The sequence below is a fragment of the Mandrillus leucophaeus genome, unplaced genomic scaffold, assembly GCF_000951045.1.
Source record: "Mandrillus leucophaeus isolate KB7577 unplaced genomic scaffold, Mleu.le_1.0 Scaffold240, whole genome shotgun sequence".
NCBI classification, from domain to species: Eukaryota; Metazoa; Chordata; class Mammalia; order Primates; family Cercopithecidae; genus Mandrillus; species Mandrillus leucophaeus.
In genome coordinates this window covers 1,909,992-1,911,189 of record NW_012102477.1, presented here as the reverse complement: position 1 = coordinate 1,911,189, position 1,198 = coordinate 1,909,992, and the positions used below count along the sequence as shown (strand labels likewise).

The following is a 1,198-nucleotide window of genomic DNA, read 5'->3' as shown; positions in this document are numbered from 1 at the left end:
AAGAACCCTAGAGAGCTCTTGACTCCATCTCAGTAGGGTCCTCAAGTCTGTGCTATGTCTGAAGACACAGGGTCTCCTGCGTCTGTGCCAGGACAGGAGCAGCGAAGCCTTTCTGAAGGGACTGTCGCCAGCCAAGCTGCAATCCTTGGAAACACTAAAAACACCCAGGTGTGGTGGCTCAGGCCTGTAATCCCAGCACTTTGGGAGGAAGAGGAGGGGGTCCCCTGAGGTCGGGAGTTCAAGATCAGTCTGATCAACGTGGAGAAACCCCTTTCCCTACTAAAAATACAAAATTAGGCCAGGTGGGGTGGCTCACACCTGTAATCCCAGCACTTTGGGAGGCCCAGGCAGGAAAATCCCTTGGGGCCAGGAGTTCAAGACCAGCCTGGGCAACACAGAAAGACCCTGTCTACAAAAAAAATATAAAATAAAATAAGCCAAGCATGGTGATGTGTGCCTGTAGTCCCAGCTACATGGGAAGCTGAGGCAGGAGAACTGCCTGAGCCCAGGAGGTCAATGCTGCAATGAACTATGACTGTGGCACTGCACTCCAGCCTAGGAGAGAGTCAGATACTATGTCAAAAAAATATGTTTTTGGTTTTTTCTTTCAAAAAAGATTGCAAGACATGTAAGAAAGACAAAAACAAATGTAGACAGAGCATTCTGTGACCCCAAACCGAGGAACACAGAGGTGGAGAAGGGAGGCTGCAGGCAGCAAGTATAGGAGGAGCTGGGCAGCGCCTGCAGCACAGCACCAGTTCCGGGGGCAGAGAGAGGCAGGGCCACCCAGAAGACACACCCCACTCTGGCTCTGGACCAGCACCGTGGCTAGGAGGAGAAAGGCTTCTCTTTCTTACAGATCTGCTAAATTCATTATAACTCCAGACAAGGTATAAAAACAAGTTTGGGCCAGGCACAGTGGCTCACGCCTGCAATCCCAGCACTTTGGGAGGCCGAGGCGGGTGGATCACGACGTCAGGAGATCGAGACGATCCTGGCTAACACGGGACGCTGAGGCAGGAGAATGGTGTGAACCCGGGAGGCGGAGCTTGCAGTGAGCTGAGATCGCACCACTGCACTCCAGCCTGGGCGACAGAGCAAGACTCATCTCAAAACAAAAAAAAGTATAAAAACAAGAAAGAGTTAACCAAACACACAGTACTGATGAAATATGACCAAGGGGCTTCCTAATAAATAT

General features: G+C 50.9%; 1 protein-coding gene across 1 annotated transcript in view; it reads right to left on the bottom strand.

Annotated features, from left to right (window-relative positions):
* Positions 1-1,198, bottom strand: part of PDPK1 (3-phosphoinositide dependent protein kinase 1) — a 52,303-nt gene that overhangs the window by 40,343 nt on the left and 10,762 nt on the right.